The sequence below is a fragment of the Tamandua tetradactyla genome, chromosome 16 (assembly GCF_023851605.1).
Source record: "Tamandua tetradactyla isolate mTamTet1 chromosome 16, mTamTet1.pri, whole genome shotgun sequence".
NCBI classification, from domain to species: Eukaryota; Metazoa; Chordata; class Mammalia; order Pilosa; family Myrmecophagidae; genus Tamandua; species Tamandua tetradactyla.
In genome coordinates this window covers 24,261,012-24,284,374 of record NC_135342.1, presented here as the reverse complement: position 1 = coordinate 24,284,374, position 23,363 = coordinate 24,261,012, and the positions used below count along the sequence as shown (strand labels likewise).

The window sequence follows — 23,363 nt, the reverse complement described above, 5'->3', positions numbered from 1 at the left end:
GGGTGGGCAGTGACTGAGGGGTTTATGTGATGTTCATAATATTCTATTTTTATACCTGGATGCTGGCTACGTGGGTGGGAAAGTTATTGAACTATACACTAATCATACGTGTACTTTGAGGTATGTGTATTAAATTTTAAAAAGAAGAAAAAAGTATCACAAGCTGACATGCCTGAGACAGGTTGGTGGACAATGTACTTTGCCACAAAGTACCAGTTAAAATTCACTAGTTTTAAAATTCACAAATTTAGAAACATGTTCACATACTGCAATACACGTGACAATAGTCAAACTTTCATCGATGTTCAAAATCCTGCAGCAGCATGTACAATTACAAGCATAATTTCCCCCAGAAAGGGTCAAATATTTCATTCATGCTTAATGAGTAGCTATGGTGAGCTGGAAACCAAATGGGGCCCTGAGGTCAGTAAGGAAAGTTCGAGGCCCTCTGTCATGGAGATAAATTTAAGCACAATAGCTATACAAATACAGCCATGTTATGATGAAGTACAGGGAACTCCAAGAGCATAAACTTGGAGATTTTGGTGAGTCTGGGAGGACAGGAAAGGATTTATGACAGAATATTGAAAGGGATGGTGGAAAATGTGGGGTGGGGGTCTGGGGTGCTCAGTGGAAATGGAACACCAAGAGAAAATCTTAAGAAAGGGAAAGGCAAAAGAGAGGTACAATAGTAAAAAAAAGAAAATACAACGCATATTTTAACTCCCTCGCTTAAACACTCCTCACCAGCTCTCAGTTGCCCAGAACCCATACTCCTTAATATAAGTTAGAAGATCTGATTTAGGCTCTGCTTACATCTTCATCCACATCTGTTACCTCTTCCCATTGAACCAGGAAGGTCCTGGTGGGTGAGGGGCTTGCATTTCCCCAAGCCCTTCCCCCCCAGATACCTCATCCCCAGAGGCAGAAGTTTTGAGAAGCTGCCCCCCACAGTTTCCCTCCATCATCTTCCAGTTTGGAGTTGTCCTACCAACTCATTCTTCCTCTCAGCATCCTGCTTATTTACTCTTTTGTCTGGAGTGACATTTTGAACATTTTATCTCTTTTTGTTTGCTTGACTTTCGTCTGTTTTACATTATTTGAGGTCAACGATCAGTCTTGAATCACAGTTTTATTCCCAGCATCCTGCATAGCCACAGAGATGGAATAGGATCTCCAATTTGACTGGATTATCGGAGGGCGTGATATCAGACAGGGATTCAGGAAGGGTGTATTTGAAAGGGTGGCAACCTGATTACATAAAAAAACTTGCTTAAATAGTAGACTTTTACCCAACAGACACCTAGAGTAAACTGAGGAACTGCAGAGTGACTCAGGAGGCCCACAGCGGATTGAACCATGGGATTCCCAGAGGAGCTCAAGTCAGGTAAGCTGGGGAAAAGGCCGGGGGTTGAGTGATTGCGTTGTGGGTAAACCAAGGTGAGAGTGTGTGGGAATCTGTGGTAGCTCCCGGGACCTTGCCGACGCCAGGCCGCAGTTTGGGGAGCCACCCCGGATTATGCCAGTGGGGAGCATTGTGGAAAGCAAATTTACAACTGTTCCCCCACCAGCAATGTGTGAGTTTCTGTTTCTCAGTATCCCCTCAATGCCTGGTACCATCATATTTTTAAAATGTTAACCAGTTGGTGGGTTTAAATAGTAACTCACCCTTGTTCCGAATTCCATTCTTCATTAGCCAATGAGAATGTGCCTCTTCTCTTTATCAAAAGGACATTCTGTTTTTTATTTATGCTAGAAATTTCTACTTTTGCCCATCTCCCCCCTCAAGGCCCGGTAGAATACTTTCAATGTACCCTTTAGACTGATTTTTCTCTTATATTTGTTGCAAATACATTCTCCCAGGCTGTGGCATGTCTTTCAGTTTGCTTACATGTTCTGTTTCCAGATATTTTAAACATTGATGTAATATATATCAGGAGCCTTCTTTTAAGATAGTATTTCTGAAATTAGGTTTAAATAATGTGTTACTTGTCTAGGGCCATACATATTTTCCCCCTTATCTTTACTTTTCCTATGTTTAAAAATATTTTTATTTTAACAGTAGAAAAGCAGAACCTCAACCCCTCCCCCCATACTCATAGGCAATTACTTTCAAAACTTCTAACTGGGCGGTGCCCGGTCTGCGGTGGCGTGGCGGATGCGGGTGCGGGGGGACTGGCACGTTCCAGCGGGAGGGCGCACGTTCCAGCGGGAGGGCGGGCGGCGCGGGCAGCGGGACGGAGCCGGGGCTCCGGGCGGAGGTGGCGGGGGCCCGGGGCAAGGGCCGGATGCCAGTCAAGAGGCATCGCTACGGTGGCGGGACCCCGACCTCGATCTCGGAGACAGCTCTGGACATACCCGCGTCGCCCGCAGAGGCGCGCCTTCCGCACGATGAAGGATTTGGGTTCAGAGAAGTTGGCAGGAAGTGAAGTGGGCCAGCTCTTGGGACTGTTGAACTTCCATCTGGGACAGGAACAGAGATTTCAACCACGAGAAGGGCTGAGCTTACTGAGGCTTCTCGGGAGAATAACACTGTGTTCACGATTGAGAAATGCCAAAGTAGAAGATTTAAGGAGTTTCACCAATTTTTTTTGTAGGTTGCGCTTTGTCCTGGGTGAATATTTTGGACACATTTTTGGGTCTTAGGAAGGTGAAGCCTAGCTATTTGTTTTGCTGCATAGTCTTTTTTTTTTTTTTTTTTTTTTTTTTTTTTTTTTAGCTGGCTGCTAGAATAGTTGAAGAAGAGTGCAATATTCCATCCACTCATGATGTAATCTGGATTAGTCAATGTATTGCTTCTGACAAAAAAACAGATGGAAAAAATAATTTTAGAAAAATTGCACTATGAATGGGAAGCTGCTACTGCCTTAAACTTTTTGCAGTTATATCACACTAATATACTTTGTCATACTTCAAAAATGAAAGCAATGTTGAGTCCTGATACACTAGAAGCCTAGCTGAAAATTTACACTGCCGACTTGTCTTTTCAGAAGCAAAAACATCAGTATTAGCTTTGTGCCTTTTCAGTCTGAAAGGAGAAATTTTGAGATCCATTGAATTATTGGAAATTCTCCTGCTTGTTAAGAAACATTCCAAGATTAATGGCACCGAGTTCTTTTATTGGAGGGAATTAGTATGTAAATGCCTAGCCAAATATTCTTTTGAATGTGGCAAACACAGTCACAAGAAGTTAGTTTGGATTGTTTCAAGGCATACAGCCCAGAATTTCCACAACAGTCACTATGGTTTCCTGAATTGCCAGCAGTACCAGAGGGGGGTTGTTTTAATGAAAGTGAAAATGAGGACTCATGTGAAGATATCAATTGTGTATGAGTCTTAGCAGCTCTCCATCCAATGATCAAGAGTGCACCTTCTTTTTACTGTACAGGTAGTACTTCTACCATTTTGCCTTTTGGATTTTATATGTCATGTCTAATTTTCCTTCTTTTTACCTTTACTCTTAGTCTTCCTTTCTACACTCTTCTCCACACCTCTCTCTTTTGTCTTTTCATATCTGTCTCTATTGCTCCCTTTAGTATTTCTTGCAGAGCTGGCCTCTTGGTCACAAATTCTCTCAGTGATTTTTTTGTCTGAAAATGTTTTAATTTCTCCCTCATTTTGAAGGACAATTTTGCTGGGTATAGAATTCTTGGTTGGCAGTTTTTCTCTTTTAGTAATTTAAATATATCATTCCACTGTCTTCTGGCCTCCGTAGTTTCTGCTGAGAAATCTGTGCATAGTCTTATTGGGTTTCCCTTGTATGTGATGGATTGCTTTTCTCTTGCTGCTTTCAAGAGTCTCTCTTTCTCTTGGACCTCTGACATTCTGATTAGTAAGTGTCTTGGAGTACGTCTAGTTGGATCTATTCTCTTTGGGGTATCTTGGATCTGTAATTTTAAGTCTTTCATAAGAGTTGGGAAATTTTTCAGTGGTAATTTCCTCCGTTAGTTTTTCTCCTCCTTTTCCCTTGTCTTCTCCTTCTGGGACACCCACAACACGTATATTCGTGTGCTTCATATTGTCATTCAATTTCCTGAGTCCCTGCTCATATTTTTCCATTTTTTCCCTATAGTTTCTGTTTCTTGTCGGATTTCAGATGTTCCATCCTCCAGTTCACTAATCCTATCCTTTGCCTCTCGAAATCTACCATTGTAGGTTTCCATTGTTTTTTCATCTCTTCTACTGTGCCTTTCATTCCCATAAGTTCTGTGACTTCTTTTCTCAGACTTTCCATTTCTTCTTTTTGTTCATTCCTTGCTGTCTTCATATCCTCCCTCAATTCACTGATTTTGTTTTTGATGAGGTTTTCCATGTCTGTTTGTATATTCTGAATTAATTGTTTCAGCTCCTGTGTCTCATTTGAATTGTTGGTTTGTTCCTTTGACTGGGCCATATCTTCAACTTTCCTGGTGTGATTTGTTATTTTTTGCTGGCATCTAGACATTTAATTAGTTTGTTCTGGAGATTTCACTTCTTTTACCTCAGGTTTCTTGCTGGATGAATTTGTTGTCTGTCTGTTCTTTGACATTCAGTTCAGCTTTTTCTGGACCTCTAGCTTAGGTTTTGTTTGACAGAGGAGAATTTTTCGGTTCTTGTTTTCTTGTTTCTTGCCCTGATTGTATGGTGCCCCCCACCCCGACCCTTAGGAGGGTCTGTGTAGGTGTTATAGACCCCAGCCGGGTTTTCCGGGACCAAACTGGCCTCCTGTCAGGGGGAAGGAGTCATCTGCACCGGTTTTCCCTGAGGGTGAGACCCAGCAGGTTGAAAGACTTTCCTGTGAAGTCTCTAGGTTCTGTTTTTCTTATCCTGCCCCATATGTGGAGCTTGTCTGCCTGCGGGTCCCACCAGCATAAGATGATATGGCACCTTTAACTTTGGCAGACTCTCCCTGCTGGGGGCATGGTGGAGACAGAGGAGAGGTTGTAGGCTGGTTTTAATGGCTTCAAATTACCAAGCCCTGATGTCTGAATTCCTTGAGGGAGGGATTCCACCTGAGTTGGGCTTCACCCCTCCCCTGGGGATGGCACAGGCTTGAGATAAGCCCTGAAACGAGCTTGTTTCTGCCTATGCCTGGGGCAGTTGCAGCCTGAGAAGTCCTGCCGCTATATCCAAAGGCAGTCAAGCCTTTGTAGAAACACAGCCACAGAAACCTCCATTTCTTTTCTTTCTTTCTTTTTCCGTTAGCCCAATGAACGACCTCCACTTTGACCAGGTTCACCTGAGCTGGGGGCCTATTTTTGTAGTCAGAATTTGTTAATTAATTCCACGATTGGTGGTTGGTTGGGCTCAGCCCCTGCTGCTGGTAAAGTCCCTTTCCTTTCCCCTCTGGGAAGCAGCCTGTGGGGGAGGGGTGCTGGCCGCCGCAGCTTGGGGAACTCATGGTTCTGGAGGGGCTCGCAGCCAGTCCAGCTGCTCCAGACTGGGGTATGCTGTGTGTCTGGTCACTGACGTGGCCCCAGCAGCTGTTCTTTACTGTGTCTGGTTATTTAGTAGTTGTTCTGGAGGATGAACTAAAATGTGCACATTGCTAAGCACCATCATTGCACCTTCTTTTTAAACTTCTAAATGGCACAGACACCTGTGCTTTCCATCTTAGAAACTGAAGTGTTCCATGTCCGAATTCAAAGTCTGTGTACAGATTTCAAAGCAATAAATGGGAAGTAGGTAGTTTTCTGATCCAGCCCACTTCTATGCAGGAATTGCATAGACTGGAATTACTTACCTTCTATTTATTCATATCAGAACTGGCCTATTTTCATATTTAATCCTAAACCATCAAATCGATTAGTGCCTCTTAATTTAAAATACTTTAGACATTTATTTTTCTTCTAGATCTTTGGCTATCTGGGGGAGAAGGGGGGGGAGCTGCTACCTTCAATTTATTACTGTCCAAGATTTTGAAAAAGGAATAATGTAGCACATCCTAAACTTTTTATAAAGCTTTTAGTTGTGTTTATTTAAACAGACTGGGACTGTGAAGTTCTTTCTTAGCAGGGATAAGATAATGGCTTATCTTAGATCCACTCCCTCCATTCTCAGAACAGAGGATAGACTCTTAAATGTCAAACACCATTTGGTTGTTTTATTTTTTAAGTGATTGATATACTTTCTGATGCAGATTTTATCCACTTAGAAATTATAATCAGCATTTCTGTGTATTTTAGTATGTTTATTTAGTAATGTCTTAGTTGTGGTTTCTGCTAAAGCAGAAATAATCAACAGGTTAGGACTGTTAGTTGTGTTTCTAATGCCTAAGTATTGTCTGTTCATAGTATTCTTTCAATATTTTATTAAGACAGTCCACGATCTGCTAGTTTTGCATGCACTTGTCTGAAGGTAGTACAGGAAGTTGAGCAGAACTAGGTGACTATGGAATTGATAAATGTTATGCACATTTTACATAATTTTCTTACATTAAAAGAAACATCTGCATGATTATGTTTTATGTTTATGTTGTAGTCACATTTCAGAAATAATATTAGTATATGGGTGCCAAAATTGAATATGAAGTTTAAAAAGTGTAGTATTATAGTCATAAGCATTTCTTTGTGGTGGTATTAAGCCATAAGAATGGGATTATATAAACTCTGTATGCAACACTTTGTACAGAGAATTTGCTTTCTTAACTTTATAAAATGTACAGGAAAATATAAATCTCTTTAAAAGTACATAAAAATACTGTAGTTTTGAAATTAATTTTTTAAAATACAACATAAACAAACAAAAACATTCTTAACATATGATCATTCCGTTCTACATATATAATCAATATGTATATATGTGATCATTCTGTTCTATATATATAATCACAATATCATCATATAGTTGCATATCTATCATCATGATCATTTCTTAGAACATTTGCATCAATTCAGAAAAAGAAATAAAAAGAAAACAGAAAAAAATTCATACATACCATACCCTTTACCCCTCCCTTTCATTGATCACAAGCATTTCAATCTACTAAATTTATTTTAACTACTGTTCCGCCTATTATTTATTTTTATTCTGTATGTTTTACTCATCTGTTGTTCTGGTTTGCTAGCTGCTGGAATGCAATATACCAGAAACAGAGTGGCTTTTAAAAGGGGGAATTTAATGAGTTGCAAGTTTGCAGTTCTAAGACTGAGAAAATGTCCCAATTAAAATAAGTCTATAGAAATGTCCAATCAAAGGCATCCGGGGAAAGATACCTTGGTTCAAGAAGGCCGATGAAGTTCAGAGTTTCTCTCTCAAGTGAGAAGGCACATAGCGAACACAGTCAGGGCTTCTTTCTCAGCTGGAAGGGCACATGGCGAACACGGCCTCATCTGCTAGCTTACTCTACTGGCTTCTGGTTTCATGAAGCTCCCCGGGAGGCGTTTTCCTTCTTCATCTCCAATGGACTCTCTGCTTCGTGGTGCTGCAGCATTGTATGCTGTCTCTGAATCTCTCATTGTCCAAAATATTTCCTCTTTTATAGGACTCCAATAAACAAATCAAGACCCACCCAAATGGGTGGAGACATGTCGTCCCCTAATCCAGTTTAACAACCATTCTTGACTAAATCACATCATCCAGGGAGATGATCTGATTGCAGTTTCAAACATACAGTATTGAATAGGGATTATTATACCTTTATGAAATAGAATTATATTAAAACATGGCTTTTCTTAGGGGGCATACTTCCTTTCAAACCAGCACATCTGTTGATAAGGCAGATAAAAGGAGCATCAGACACAAGGTTTTCACAATCACACAGTCACATTGTGAAAGCTATATCATTATACAATCATCTTCAAGAAACATGGGTACAGGAACACAGCTCCACATTTTCAGGCAGTTCCCTCCAGCCTCTCCATTACCTCTTGACTAACAAGGTGATATCTATTTAATGAGTAAGAATAACCTCCAGGATAACCTCTCGACTCTGGAATCTCTCAGCCATTGACACTTTATTTTGTCTCATTTCTCTCTTCCTGCTTTTGGTAGAGAAGGTTTTCTAAATCCCTTGATGCTGAGTCTCAGCTCATTCTAGGATTTCTGTCCCACGTTGCCAGGAAGGTCCACACCCCTGGGAGTCCTGTCCCATGTAGACAGGAGGAGGGCGGTGAGTTTGCTTGTCATGTTGACTGAGAGAGAGAGGCCACATCTGAGCAACAAAAGAGGTTCTCTTGGGGGTGACTCTTAGGCCTGATTTTAAGTAGGCTTAGCCTATCCTTTGTGGGGTTAAGTTTCATATGAACAAACCCCAAGATTGGGGCTCAGCCTATTGCTTTGGTTGTCCCCACTGCTTGTGAGAATATCATGAATTCTCCACTTGGGGAAGTTGAATTTTCCCCCTTTCTTACCATTCCCCAAAGGGGACTTTGCAAATACTTTTTTATTCACTGTTCAAATCACTCTGGGATTTATCAGGGCATCACTCTGGACAAACCAACAAAATCTCATGCCCTACTCAAGGTTCCATGTATTTATGTTGTTCAATTAAGCTGTCTACATAAGTTATGTTAGGAAATGCACTAGTCAAAATATAAATTTCATAACAGATAAACATTTTTTGCTGTAGTCTCACACATAAGTTAAAGTTTTAAAATATTAATTACCATCTATTTTCAACACCCCGCAGCACTGACATTCTTTTGTTCTTCCTCATGCAAAACAGTTTTAAATTTGTATATTTAGTCACTATCATTATACACTCTAGGCATTCCTAAATTATACCATCTCAGTCTTTATCGTCTTTCTTTCTGATTTCATTTGTGCCCCCAGCCCTCCTCCCTCTATCATTCTCACATTCAGCTTCATTCAGTGTTCTAACATAATTGCATTACAGTTAGGTAGTATTGTGCTGTCCATTTCTGAGTCTTTTACAATCAGTCCTGTTGCACAATCCGTATCTCTTCAGCTCCAATTACACAGTATCTTGCCCTATTTCTATCTCCTGATGGTCTCTGTTACCAATGAAATTCTCTAAGTTTATTCACTAATGTCAGTTCTTATCATTGAGACCATACAGTATTTGTCCTTTTGTTTCTGGCTACTCTCACTTAGCATAATGTCCTTAAGGTCCATCCATGTTGTTACATACTTCATAACTTTATCCTGTTTTACAACTGCGTAATATTCCATCATTTGTATATAGCACAGTTTGTGTTTAAACTGTAGTTTAAACACAAAAACGGTAGTTTTTAAACCTGTGTATGATAGACTAGTCCTTGCATGTAAATATAACTGTTGTGTATTCTGTATTATATAAATCATACCCTGATCACTTACTTTTTTTTTACTAGTAGGTCAGTGTCTATTGGATGTTTTTCTGAAGTGGATCTTTTTGAAGTGGTAACAGATTACAACTCAGGATAAAAATGTTAATGTATTATAATAACAAACAAAAAACTTGTAACTTGGCTCTTCAGACACATGCTGTATAATGTAGAATAAAAAAGAGCTATGCAAATATTTCATCCACTTTATATATTGACCTCTTATTTTGGCAGATGATGGGTTTGAACTCACAACCACATTTCTCTCCATTCTTATCCCCCACAACTTCCTAATACAGGTATGTTAAAACTTTGGTTAAATTGATATCAATTGACTGAAATCTAACTACATAAATATTATTCACTGATTTAGTCCATACCAGAATGATGATTCATTTCACATAAACCCCCTAGTTTGAGAATTTAATAATTTCCTCATATATTTAAGATGCTTCTTTCTTAGTTTTCAGGTGCATGCTCCGTTGTTTCTTCCCATGGCATATTCAGTATTTTTCCCAAATATCTAAGCACAGCAGATGTTCAGTTGAATACATCAGCCCATCGCTTCCCACCTGCAGCCTCTTGTCCTTCTAGAAACTGCTCCGCGTGCTTCCTACCCTGATATGCAGGCATCGCTCTGGGACTTCCCTTTGCCGTGCTCTTGTGCAGATCCACTTTTTCTCCCACACAAATTCCTCCCTTTTGTATGTTTTGCAGCTGAACTACATCCTCATGTGGGTTTTAAGAAGAGGTTCCTGGGAAGTTTTCTGAGTCTGTGACTATCTAACACCATCTTTATCCTGTCTTCACACTTGAAGGATAAATTTGGTGTGTATTTAATTCTAGGTTGAAAATATTTTGTCTAAGAATGTTGAAGTCCTTGTTTTTTTTTTTCTGTCATTTAATATGCAGTGTTGCTTTTCAGAGGTCTTTTCTTTGGCTGGAAATTTTATTTTCCTTTGGAAACTTCTAGAGTTTTCTCTAAATTTCTGGTGTTCTGAGATTTCATGAAATGAGCTTTGTTTTCATTTATGTACTGGTCACTGAGTATGATTCTGCCTTTCACTTCTCAAAACATTCTCAATTTGTTTCCTTTACAATACTCAATTTTTTTTTCAAACACATACTTTTTTAGTCAACTATTTCTAATATTTCTTATTCAAATATTGGACCTCTTTGGTCAGATCTCTATTTTTTTTTCACTTTCTTTTTCCACTTTTGCTTTTTTTGTTCTAGTTTTTGGAATATTTTCTTGGCTCTTCACTTCCCATACTTAATATTTTCTTTTTAACTATGAATTTCCAAGAACACTTGTCCTTTTTTCCTTGAATGTGTAATTTCCCATTTATTAATGTAATGGCCCCTCCCCTCTCTATCTCTGTCTCTATAATTCCTCTCATTTAATGATGAGAATGTCCTCAAATGTCCTATGAAGTTTGTCCTCTGTGTTTAAAAACAGAACTTGAAAAGCTAAGAGAAATATTCAAGTTTGAATGGGCCTGCTTGACCCACCTTCTTGACTTCACCTTGGGGTGCCTAGGCAGCATATTGTCTTTTTTGAGTGTTCTTGCAGAAAGAATAAAGGTTTCCTGCATAAGCAGAATCGTGCATATAACATGGATGACCATGAGATCAACTATTACTAGATGACGTGGCCTTTTTTATATCTCAAAATAATAACAAAAACTCCCACTCTGCACCTATTATTCACCAACACTGTATTCAACAGTCTTGCTCGTTTGGATACCCCCATCTTCCCTAAATGGAAGGAGCCATCTCAGTTCACTCCACTGATGGACAAACAGAGGGGAAGATTATTAAGTGTAGAGGTCCCAAAGTCACAGGGTTAGTACATGGGAAAATCAACGTTTGCTCTCAGGTCACTGAGCTTCATACCCTTTCTACTCATTGACCCCACTGAAGCTAAATCAATAACCTTACTATCTCATGGGTCAATCATTCGGGACAGCAGTGCCCCTGAGCCTATGACTGATTAGGGTCTCAAATACTCTATTAACTATTTGACTTGCAATGGCCCAGCATAGTCATCATGCCATTGGTTATGATATCTCACTGAGGGCAATGCCTCTTCCACAAGTCTTGCCCATTTTCCTAGGCTATGAGATTCCTCTAGAAAGTGTAGACAGTTACCTTTCGACTAGGCTCAGACCATTTTCCAGTGGGGAAAGCTGAATTCCAGCATTACAGAGAAAGAGACCCCAGATTGCTTGCAAGACAAAAATGGAGCCCAAAGTCGTAGAGTGGTGGATTCTCATTCTTCAAGGGTTATGGAGAGGGGCTCAAAAAATATTTCCCTCATTTCTGGCTTAAAAATGTGCCCTGATCAATGGAAATTGGAACTGGTTTTCCGGGGTGCAGATCAATCCCAGCAAGATGGTGAGGAGCAGGTTCCACAGGAGTCAACTTTTTAGACCAAACTCCTGACCCCCAGGCCAGATACAAGCAAGGAGTTTAAGGTTTTGGATGTTTTCTGTTTTTTTTTTTTAATGAGAGATTTTTTTTGTCTATTTCCTCTGCAGAAAAGCCGGGGTATTCTCGTCGTTGCCGCACAAACTTTACCAATGCGCAGCTCAGAGAATTGGAAAACATATTTAGTGAGACTAAGTATCCAAACTGTATTGTCACAAAAGAACTGGCTTCAACTCTCCACCTGGATGAATCCGTAATTAAGGTCGGTATAGCTCACACACATACACAGTTAAAAAGATTTTTTGTTGCAGAAGTTGTGGGTTTGCAGAAATATCATGCATAAAATATATAAAATACATAGTTCCCATATACTCCTCTATTATTAACACCTTGTATTGGTGAGTTACATTTGTTATAATTCATGAAAGAACAGTTTTGTAATTGTATTATTAGCTGTAGTCCATTGTTCACAATAGGGTTCATTGTGTTGTACAGTCCTATTTTTTCTTTTAATTTTTATTCTAGTGACATACATATATATGTTATATACCCAAAATTTCTTTTGATTATTATTCTAGTTTTATTCTAGTAATATATATCCCAAATTTCCCTTTTTAAAAAACATATATAATTTAGTGCTGTTAAATACATTCACAATGTTGGGCTACCACCACCACCATCCAATACTAAAATTTTACAACAATCCCCAAAGAAATTCTGCACAATTTAAGCATTAACTCACCATTCTTTTCCTGCACTCTGGTAACGTATATTTTAGTCTCTGAATTTGCTTATCCTAATTTTTTCAAATCAGTGAGCTCATACAGTCTTTGCCCTTTTGTGTCTGGTTTATTTCACTCAACGTGATGTCTTCAAGGGTCACCCATGTTGTCACATGAACCAGAACTTCATTCCTTTTATGCGATTCCATTGTATGTGTAGCCCACATTTTGTTTAGCCATTTATCGTTGATGGACACTTGGGTTGCATCCATCGTTTGAAATCATGACTAATGGTGCTGTGAACATCAGCATGCAAACATCTGTTCAAGTCCCTGTTTTTCTTTTGTGTATGTTCCTAGCTATGGGGTTGCTGGGTCATATGGTAGATCCATACTTAACTTTCTGAGGAAATGCCAAACTGTCTTCCAAAGTGGCTGTGCCATTTTACATTCCCACCAGCAGAGAAAGAATGCTTCTATATCTTCATATTCTCTTCAACATTTGTAATTTTTTTTAGCATTTTTATTGTATAGTATAACATATATACAAAGCAAAGTTTTCAAAGCACTCTTCAACAAGTGGTTACAGGACAGATCCCAGAGTTTGTCATGGGCTACCATATGCCCTCTCATATTTTTCCTTCTAACTGCTCCAGAATATAAGAGGCTAGAGGGCTTAAATACTTTTTTATCATCACAGTCAACTTTTTTCCTTCTTTTTTTTTTGTGGACAATAACATATATACAAAAAAGCTATAAATTTCAAAGCACAGCACCACGATTAGTTGTAGAATATATTTCAGACTTTGACATGGCTTACAATTTCACAATTTTACGTTTTTACTTATAGCTACTCTAAAATACTGGAAACTAAAAGAGATATCAATTTAATGATTCAGCATTCATATTCATTTGTTAAGTGCTATCTTCTCTGTATAACTCCACCATCACCTTTGATCTTTCCATACCTCTCATTGGGGTTGTTTGGGCTATGGCAGTTCTAAATTTTTTTATATTGGAAGGGTCTGTCACTAATATAGGGTAAGGAATTGGACATATCTGATGTTCTGGAGAGGCTGGACTAGGTTTCAGGACTTATCTGGACCAGGGACCCATCTGGAGGTTGTAGGCTTCTGGAAAGTTACTCTAGTGCTTGAACCCTTGTGGAATTTCATATATTGCCCTAGGTGTTCTTTAGGATTGGCTGGAATGGTCCTGGTTGGGGGTTGGTAGATTATGATAGGTAGCAAGGTCTAACTGAAGCTGGAATAACCCCCAGAGTAGCCTCTTGATTCTATTTGAACTCTCTCTGCCACTGATACTTTATTAATTCCACTTCTTTCCCCCCTTTTGGTCAGGATGTAATTGTTGATCCCATGGTGCCAGGTCTGGATTCATTCCTAAGTCGCCAGGGAGACTTTCACCCCTGGATGTCATGTCCCACGCAGCGGGGAGGGCAATGATTTCACTTGCAGAGTTGGGTTTAGAGAGACTGAGGCCACATCTGAGCAACAAAAGAGGTCCTCCAGAAGTAACTCTTAGGCATGCCTATAGGTAGTGTAAGCTTCTCCTCTACCTACTAAGATTCACAAGAGTAAGCCTCATGATCGAGGACATAGCCTACGGATTTGGGTGTCCCTAAAGTTTGACACAGTATCAGGGGATTCCCTGATGGTAAGGTTTAATTGTTCCATAGTCTTTCCTCCCTCGGGACTTTGCCAATACTTTTTGATTATGTGCTTAATATACTCTAGGATGTTTCCAGGCATTACAACAATCTCTGCAGGATTAAAGGACCTCTCTCTTATTCTGTGCTTCTTGTGTTTCAGTTGTTCAAATGAGCTATACAGATAGATTCAATTAGATTATGCACTACAGAAAATTTCAGTTCCAGATCAAATAAACCTTTTTTCCCATTGGTCTCAAAGAGTATGTGTGGTTCTAAAATATAGACACTGTCTTCCTTACCCCTATTCTCTGAATTACTTTAACACCAACCTGTTCGCCTTCGTTCTTATCTCTAGATATCAGGTTATATATATAAAACAGCCTCTCAAAATCCAGAAATAATAATCACCACTCAAGACTTAATGTGTCTGCTCTAAAAGCTTACAATCTAGGCCCCTGTTTTCTTATAAGCATTTTCTAAAGGTGACCATACCATTGTTGTTTTTTTGTTTCTGGCTTATTTTGTCTCACCAAATGTCCCACATGTTCATTCACATCGTTGCATGCCTCACCACATTGTTCCTTTTTGTAGCAGCACAACTTTTGTTCACCAGTATACACCATCGTTTGCCAATATACTTCTCCATCGGTGCGTCCATCAGCCAACTGTGTGATTTGTTTTTAATAGTCGTCATTTTAGTGGGTGTGAATGGTATCTCATTGTGGTTTTGATTTGCATTTCCCTAAAATTTAATGATGTTGAGCATCTTTTCATGTACTCTTTAGCCATTTGTATATCCTCTTTGGAGAAATGTCTATTCAAGTGTTTTGCACATTTTTTTTTTTGGTAGAAAATTGGACTTTATTTCTGAATACAGTGGGTTGCTCTAGAAGGTGTTTTAGAATGGAGGTGATGAGCTTAAAATGTGAGATCCAAATATTTATTTAAATGGCGCTACTGTGAACTTTTTTATCATCACAATAGACTTTGTGTGTGTGTGTGAAAAATAACATATATACAAAAAAGCAATAAATTTCAAAACACATTGCAACAATTAGTTGTAGAACAGATTTCAGAGTTTGGTATGGGTTACAATTCCACATTTTTAGATTTTTACTAATAGCTGCTCCCAGACACTGGGGGTTAAAAGAAATATCAATATAATGATTTACAAATATACTAATTTGTTGAGCCCTACCTTCTCTGTATAACTCTACCATCTTCATCTTTCTCCCACTCTTTAGGGGTATTTGTTTTGCCCATTTTAAGATTGGATTTTTTATCTTTTTATTATTGAGTTGTAGGATTTCCTTTTACAATAGCAATTCAAAGAATGAGATGTCTAGAAATAAACTTAACCAAAGATGTTAATATTAAATCTTTATTGGATTTGTGACTTTCAAATATTTTCTCCCATTGAGTAGGTTTTCTTTTCACTTTTGCGATAAAGTGCTTTGCAGAAGTTTTAAATTTTGATGGATCCCATTTATCTTCTTTCTCTTCTGTTGCCTCTGCTTTGGGCATAAAGTCTGAGAAGCCATTGCCTAATACCAGATCCTGAAGATGCTTCCTATGTTTTCTTCTAGGAGTTATACTCCTGGTTCTTATTTTAGGTATTTGATCCATTTTGAGCTAATTAATTTTTTTTTTTTTTTTGCATGGGCAGGCACCAGGGATTGAACCCAGGTCTCCAGCATGGCAGGCGAGAACTCTGCCTGTTGAGCCACTGTGGCCCGCTGAATGCTTTTTTTTTTTAAATTGATGAAAGCACTTATTTTTTTTCATTTTGAGTTAATTTTTATATAGTATGAGACAGGATCCTTCTGCATTCTTGTGCAAATAAATATATAGTTCTCCCAGCACCATTTGTTGGAGAGACTATTCTTTCTTCATTGAGTGGACTTGGAAGCCTGTCAAAAAAATCAGTGGGCCATAGATGTGAGGGCCTACTTCTGAACTCTTAATTTGATTTCATTGGTCCATATATCTATCTATCCTTGTGCCAGTACAAAGCTGTTTTAAAATCAGGAAGTGGGAGTCCTCCAACTTCATTCTTCCTTTTCAAGATAGCTTTGGCTACAGGGGCCACATACCCTTCCAAATGAATTTGATAAATGGCTTTTCTATTACTGTAAAGTAGGCTGTTGAAATTTGGATTGGAATTGCATTGAATCTGTAGATCAATTTGGGTATGATTGACATCTTAATGATATGTAGCCTTCCAATCCATGAACATGGAATACCTTCCATTTATTTAGGTCTTCTTTGATTTCTTTTAGCGATGTTTTATAGTTTTCTGGATATAGGGCCTTAACATCCTTGGTTAAGTTTATTTCTAGATATTTAAGTCTTTGAGTTGCTATTGTAAATGGAATTTTTTCTTGAGTTTTCTTCAGATTACTCATTAATAGTGTATAGAAACAGTACTAGCTTTTGCAGGTTGATCTTGTATCCTGTCACTTTGCTGAATTCATTTATTAGTTCTAGTAGCCTTGTTGTGGATAGTTTAGGATTTTCTCTCTATATATGATCTTGTCATCTGAAAATAGGGAATGTTTTACTTCTTTTTTCCAGTTAGGATGCCTTTTATTTCTTTCTCATGCCTAATGTCTCTAGTTAGGACTTCCAGTGCAATGTTGAATAACAGTGATGACAGTGGGCATCCTTGTCTTCTTCCTGATCTTAGAGGGAAAGTTTCAGTCTTTCACCATGGAGTATGATGTCAGCAATGGGCTCTTCATATATGTACTTTGTCATGTTGAAGAAATTTACTTCTAGTCCTAATTCTTTTAAGTGTTTTTATCCAGAAGGGGTGCTGAGTTTTGTCAAAATGCCTTTTCTGATTCTATTGTGATGATCATGTGGGTTATTTTCCTTCATTCTATTTGTGTATTGTATTATATTAATTGATTTTCTTATGTTGAACCACCCTTGCATACTAGGGATAAATACCTGATTATAGTGTATAATTATTTTAATGCACTGTAGATTTGGTTTGCTAGGATTTTTTTGTTGAGGATTTTTATATCTCTATTCATAAGAGAAATTTGTAATTTTCTTGTAGTATCTTTATCTGGCTTTGGCATTAGGGTCATAACTCACAGAATGAGTTAGGTAGTGTCCCCTCCTTTTCAATTCTTTGGAAGAATTTTTTTTTTATTTTAACATTTTTCCCCCATTATTTATTTTTATTCCATATGTTCTACTCATCTGTTGACAAGGTAGATAAAAGGAGCATCAGACACAAGGTTTTCACAATCACACAGTCACATTGTGAAAGCTATATCATCTTCAAGAAACATGGCTACTGGAACACAGCTCTACATTTTCAAGCAGTTCCCTCCAGCCTCTCCATTACATCTTGAATAACAAGGTGATATCTACTTAATGCGTAAGAATAACCTCCAGGATAACCTCTCGACTCTGTTCGGAATCTCTCAGCCATTGACGCGTTGTCTCACTTCACTCTTCCCCCTTTTGGTGGAGAAGCTTTTCTCAATCCCTTGATGCGGAGTCTCAGTTCATTCTAGGATTTCTGTCTCACATTGCCAGGAAGGTCCATACACCTGGGAGTCATGTCCCATGTAGATCTTTGGAAGAATTTGAGCAGGATTAGTATTAATTATCCTTGGGAATTTTTGGTAGAATTCACCTTGAAGCAATTTGGTTCTGGGCTTTTCTTTGTTGGGAGTTTTTTGATGGCTAATTCAATTTCTTTACTTGAAATTGGTGGTTGAGATCTTCTGTTTCTTCTAGAGTCAGTGTAGGTTTGTGTTTCTAGGAATTTGCTCATTTCATCTAGATTGTCTAATTTGTCGGCATATAGTTGTTCACAGTATCTTCCTATGAATCTTTATATTTCTGTGGGGTTAGTAGTAATGTCCCCCTTTTCATTTCTGATTTTATTTATTAGTGTGTTCTCTCTCTTTTTTCCTTTGGAAGTCTAGCTAACGGTTTGCCAATTTTATTGATTTCTTCAAAGAACCAACTTTTCATTTTGTTTAGTCTCTATTATTTTTTTTTTAGTTCTCTATTTAATCTATTTCTGCTCTACTTTTTGTTCTTTCTTTCTTTCCTTGCTCTGGGTTTAGTTTGCTGTTCTTTCTCTAATTCCTCCAGGTGTGCAATTAGGGCTTTAATTTGAACTCTTTCTTATTTTTTTCAGGTAAGCATGTAGGGCTATAAATTTCCCTCTCAACACTGCCTTTGCTGCATCCCCCAAGTTTTGATATGTTGTGTTCTTGTTTTCATTTTTCTCAATCCCCTTGTAATTTTTTTTGATCCAAGGATTGTTTAAGAGTGTTTTGTTTAACTTTCTTATATTTATGGGTTTTCTTATCTCTTCCTGTTATTGATTTCCAACTTCTTTCCATTATGGTAAGAAAAGATGCTTTGTATAATTTCAATCTTTTTGAATTTTTTGAGATTTGTTTTGTGACCCAACATGTGGTCTGTCCTGGAGAATGGATCCATGTGCACTTGAGAAGAATGTATATCTTGATGTTTTGGGGTATAATGTTCTATCATATGTCTGCTAGGATAAATGCATTTATCATTTTATTCAAGTTTTCTGTTTCCTTATTGATCTTCTGTCTAGATGTCCCATCTAGTGATGAAAGTGCTGTACTGAAGTCTCCAACAATTATTGTAGAAATGTCTGTTTTTCCGTTCAGTTTTTCCAGTGTTTACCTCATGCATTTTGGGGCACTGCATAAGTATTCATGATTGTTACTTTTTCCTGGATTGAACCTTTTATTAATATATAGTGTCCTTCTTTGTCTCTTAAATCTGCTTTTGACTTAAATCTTTTTTGTCCAATATTAGTGTAGCTACTCCAGCTCTTTTCACTTACTCTTTGCATGGACTCTCTTCTTCCATTCTTTCACTTTCAGCCTGTCTTTGGAACTAAAGTGAGTTTTTTATATACGGCATTTAGTTGGATCATACTTTTTTTTTATCCATTCTGCCAATCTGTGTCTTTTGATCGGGGAATTTAATCCACTGACATTCAGTGTTTGTACTGTACAGGCAGTACTTACTTCAGCCATTTTGTCCTTTGGTTTGTTTATTTGTTTTGCATGGGTAGGCACTGGGAATTGAACCTGGGTCTCCGGCATGGCAGGCAACTGCTCTGCCTGCTGAGCTACCGTGGCCTGCTCTGTCCTTTGGTTTTTATGTCTTTTTTTTTTTTGGTCTCTTTTCCTTTATTGCAACCTCCTTTTCTGTATAGTTATTTTGCAACTAAAGGGATCTGTCTGATCTCTTTATCATTTCTGTTTCTCTATATTTTAAAAATAGTTTCTTTGTGGTTACCCTGGGGTTTGTGTTACACAACCTATGTCTATAAACTACTGATTTGAAAAGACACCAGCTTAGCTGCAGTGGCATAGCTGTTCTCTGCCATCATATTCTTCCATTTTCCCTTTGTATATTGCTTTTGTCCCACATTATCTCTTTATATTTTGCATGTTCATTATCAGGAAATACGACTTTTATTATTCAATTGTATTCTAACTTTTCTAGGAATTAAAGAGTAGAGTTATATATTAAGGACACAGTACTATTGGGTTTTACATTTACCCTTTGTTTCCTTTACTGAAGATCTTCACTTCTTCACACTACTACAAACCACTCCCTTCTGTCTTTCCTTTTAAACCTGAAGAGCTCTCTTGGAAATTCTTTTGTTGACAAACTCTCTCAATTTCTGTTTATGAATATTTTAAACTGCCCCTCATTTATGAAGGACCGTTTTGCCAAATAAATAATTTTTAGCTGACAGTTTTTAATCTTTCAGTACTTTAAATATACCATACCACTGCCTTCTTGCCTCTGTAGTTTCTGATGAGAAATTGGCACTTAGCTTTATTGAGGATCCCTTATATGTGACAAATTACTTTTCTTTTGCTGCTTTCAGGATTATTTTTATCTTTGGCATTTGACATTCTGATTAGTATTTATCTCAGAGTAGGTTTTTTAGGGTTCATTTTGTTTTATTCTATTAGGATTTATTCTATTAGGGTTTTATTCTGACTTTCATAAAAGTTAGGAAATTTTCAGCCATTATTTCCTTAAATATTCTTTCTGCCCCCTTTCCCTTCTCTTTTCCTGGGGCACCCAAGATATGTATGTTTGTACACTTCATGCTGTCACTCAAGTCCCTGAGACACTGTTCAATATTTTCTATTCTTTTGTCTATCTGTTCTGCTGTCTGTTTGATTTTGATTGTCCTGTCTTCTAGTTGGCTGTTTCTTTTTCTGCCTCTTCAAACCTGCTGTTGTATGCTGCTAGTGTAGTTTCAATCTCATAATTTCTGTTATGCTTCTTTTTTAAACTTTTGAATTCTTCTTTATGCTCACATATCATCTTCTTAATATCTTTTAACTCTATATCCACCACTAGTATGTCTACCCTATTTCCTTCATCTCCTTGAATTAATTTAGGAGATTTATTTGAGCTTCTTTGATTACTTGTTCCAAATTCTGTGTCTTCACTGAAGTTTTAATATGTTCCCTTCACTGAATCATATCTTCCTGTTTCTTAGTATGGCTTGTAATTTTTTTGCTGATGTCTTAGCATCTGATTATTTTGATGTGTTAATTCTGAAGGTCAGACCAAAACCCTTGCCTAAGGTTTTATTGTTGATTGACTTTGTGTTAAGGCTCTTTTTTGAAGCTTAGTCCTACTTATTCAGTATCGTTAGAGTGGCCTGTGTTTAAGGTGTTCAGATTTTCTCAGCTCTTCTGCACGTGATTCTTGCATTGGACATGTGGTACAGTTTTTAACATTGCCTTTTTTGTGTGCAATTGTTTCACTCCAGGAGAAGGCTTCCTTTCCTATGTCCTTTCTCTGGAAATCTTGATCTGTTCTGTTTGTTTTTGTGTAGCATTTTCTCTCCAGCTCCTATGATTTGTTTAAATTCTTTCCCTACCTCAGTGACCCCTTTTCCTTATACTTTTCAGTTCTAGGACCTCTAACGTCTTACAGAACTTTAGTTTTTCCCACTTTTTTTTTTTTAATGTGAGCGTTTTCTATCTCTGGTTTCTTCCCCATTAGGGTATCCTATCCCAGGGATCCAGGTGGGGGTCCATTCAGAAAGGTCTGTACTCTGTTTAAGTGGTACAGCAAACAGACTGGATTGAATGTGTGCATCTCCTGCCAACATTTCTGCCATGGTCTTTCTTTCTTCTGGGGGCACTTTATATGTGGCACTCCTGAGCAAGGGTCCCACCCTGGGTCTCTGCAGACTTGGGTCCCTGTGTCTTGAAATGCATGTGGTTCTAACTCGCTGCTGTGAGTGACTCCCTGGTCTGCATTTGCACTGGGAGGTGCCTGGGCCATGCTGCCTCTGCGCAACCCCCAGGTTGCATGGGACCAAGTGACAGGCAGGGGTCTGGGCTGTTGGGTCTGGGACACACATTTCCTACCTGATTGTGGTGTTTTCTTTTTCTTCAATTCAGCATGTTTTGAAGTCCTTCTTCAGTCTCTATGGTACTCCAGAGATCCAAGCAAATGGAATTTGTCCTTTTATTACTTGATACTTTTCCATGGGATGGCTTATATTTTCATGTGGATTATGTCACTCTCCATACTTTTAATCATCACAATGATTTCTATTTTTGAGCAGCTACGAAAGGACTGATAGGAAGCATTTTACAGTTCTTATTCTCAACGACCACCCATTTTGTTGAGGAGCACTAGGCTCACATAGGAGGAGTACTTTACAAGGATTATAAACTGAGAGGTGGAATTGAAACCCAGGCCTTTCTGACTCCACATCCACAATGCTAACTTAGGACCCTTTAAGGCAAGATCTCAGATACTCCAATGTGGATCTATTCTTATTTATTTCTTAGGTCTGCTTAATCAGGACCATCCCAATTATCTAGATGCCTTACAATTAACTTCTCACTGGTAATCTATGACATAAAAAACGCTGGAAGAACCCTGTGATCCCCTGAAGCTCTAGACTCCCACCCCACACTCTCAGCTGTGATAACTCTCTCCCTGAAAACCTACCCTCTTAATAGACCCTCCCCCTTTACTTACCACCTCTTGCTCTTTGGTCTGAGAGCAATGTCTTCTTCTTTTACCATTTCTATTACAATCCTGCACCCTCTTTGCCCCCTGGAATACAGGTGAGCAGGAAGTAGAAAGGACCTCCCTTGCAGATAAATGTGAAAGAGATGTGAGACTAGCTTTCTCACCCCCAAAATTCCTTGTGGTCACATGCTCCTTTTCTACCCACTTACCTTCTTCCTCCCCAGACCTGGTTTAAGAATCGTCGTAACAGATGGAAGAAGCAGCAGAAACAAACTCAGCCAACGGTTCCACAAGAAGCACCAACCCAGATGGCGCCAGTGAAGGTGGAGAAGACCCTGTTCACCAAAACTGCTGCAGAAAGCCCCTTGCGTCCTGGGATTTTGGATGCCCATGGTCCTGATATACATAAGAACTCCGGAACTGAGCAACCTGAGGGGGCTGGTGCCTCCATTTGTAGTTCGTCATGGGATTCTCAGCCTTATGCTTTCCAAGATGCATGTTTAGGGTGCTGTGCTCCTTCTTGGGCCTCCATTCCCTGTGACATAGACCAATTTGTGGAACGGTATGCCTTACCTGGGGAAGATGATCCCAGAGACTTTGATCAATATCTCTTCCCAAGGCAATCCCGCTGAGAGGCGCTGCCTGGCATTGATCTTCAGTGTGAGTCCACACTGACCTGTCCACGCTCCTGAGAATAGTCGTGATCCAAAGCTGAATCAACAGGGAGACACTCCCAAAGACTTTTTTTTTTTTTTTTGCAGGGTCGGGGGTTTTACATTTTTATTTCAAGAGCTTGGATAGCTTCAATATCCAGATCCTGGCAAAATCAGGACACAGGTAAAATACCTTTTGATACAATAAATTCCCAAAAAGTACCAAAGACTACAGTAAAATTAACACTTTCATTGCAAGAAATGTATGACATAAATAATATAAAATTAAAAGGTGACCCTGGTTTCCTAAGATAACAGGTGACTCTTTATAGCCAGGGTTCACAGGTGCAGGCTGCAGAGCGGCAGGTGGAAACAGACCCTCCCACCTGGCTCTGGGGAACCTGGTACAATCTCAGCCTGTAGTGCCACTCTGGCCTCGGGGACACCACGTGCTACCTAAGACAACTACAGCTCGGGAAATAGTAAACTGCAGAGTAATTTCCAGGGGGAAAATTTTAAAGAAGATGCACATGGGACAGGCTTTAGAAAGTTTGTCAAGTTAAATTTAGCATGTAACTGTGTTCACTCGATATCCAAACAAAGTG

General features: G+C 38.7%; 1 long non-coding RNA gene and 1 pseudogene across 2 annotated transcripts in view; both read left to right on the top strand.

Annotated features, from left to right (window-relative positions):
* The window catches only part of LOC143659185 (uncharacterized), a 37,029-nt gene extending 14,173 nt beyond the window's left edge, over positions 1-22,856 (top strand). For both annotated transcript variants that reach the window (XR_013163473.1, XR_013163472.1), the window contains 3 exons: positions 1,300-1,387; positions 11,786-11,937; positions 22,330-22,856. This is a non-coding gene — a long non-coding RNA (uncharacterized LOC143659185). The remainder of the gene's footprint in view (positions 1-1,299; positions 1,388-11,785; positions 11,938-22,329) is intronic.
* On the top strand, positions 2,392-3,392 carry LOC143659960 (cyclin-G2 pseudogene; annotated as a pseudogene).
* Positions 22,857-23,363: the final 507 nt, after the last annotated feature.